General features: G+C 37.4%; 1 protein-coding gene across 1 annotated transcript in view; it reads right to left on the bottom strand.

Annotated features, from left to right (window-relative positions):
- The window catches only part of LOC119582359 (nesprin-1-like), a gene marked incomplete at its 3' end in the record, with an annotated part of 145,991 nt that overhangs the window by 56,376 nt on the left and 88,904 nt on the right, over nt 1–711 (bottom strand).

The following is a 711-nucleotide window of genomic DNA, read 5'->3' as shown; positions in this document are numbered from 1 at the left end:
GAAACGGGTGCGTGGTTAAGGTGTGGTAAGATGTAAGTGAAAGATAGGAGATAAATACATGATGGAAGAAAATAGAAAGAAGAAAGAGGGATGCATGATTAAGAGAGGAATGTGTGATAAGAAGAAATAAGGGAAGATTAAAAGTGGGAAAAGTTGGGAAACAGAGAAAGGGAGATATCATAAAGAATAGAGGATATGGTAGGAGGTCGAGAAAAAAGGAGGAAGAGAGAGGAGATGGCGGACAGGCCGAAGAAAGAAGCGAAAAGAGAGAGGATAACACGGAAGACAAGACATAAAGGGGGAGAAAGTGAAAAGAGAAATTCAGATATGATGAAAAGGAAGAGCGAGGGGTGCGCGGAAACCAGGATGGAGGCTAACGTAGATAGATGTAAAAGTACACGGAAATAAAAGAGAAAAAAAAAATGCTATGGGTGTTTAATTATCTTACTTAAGTGTCTGATACTTAAATCCCTATAACTTTAGCCAATATTCGACAAGAAATGAAAGTTCATATCACTGTAGCGTCTTTAAAGAAAATGCATTTTAAACGAGCGTTATCGCAAATGAAACAAAAAAAAAGGGGGGGGGGAGGAGTAAAGAATCTGAAAAAAAAACTCAAAATTTAAAACAATATACGAAACGTCTTTTTTTTTTTATTAAAGATGAAGAATCTAGCACGGGGGGAAAAACAAGGGCAAGGCCATAATCCTC

This window comes from Penaeus monodon, chromosome 15, assembly GCF_015228065.2.
Source record: "Penaeus monodon isolate SGIC_2016 chromosome 15, NSTDA_Pmon_1, whole genome shotgun sequence".
NCBI classification, from domain to species: Eukaryota; Metazoa; Arthropoda; class Malacostraca; order Decapoda; family Penaeidae; genus Penaeus; species Penaeus monodon.
This window is presented reverse-complemented; position numbering and strand designations above follow the sequence as displayed.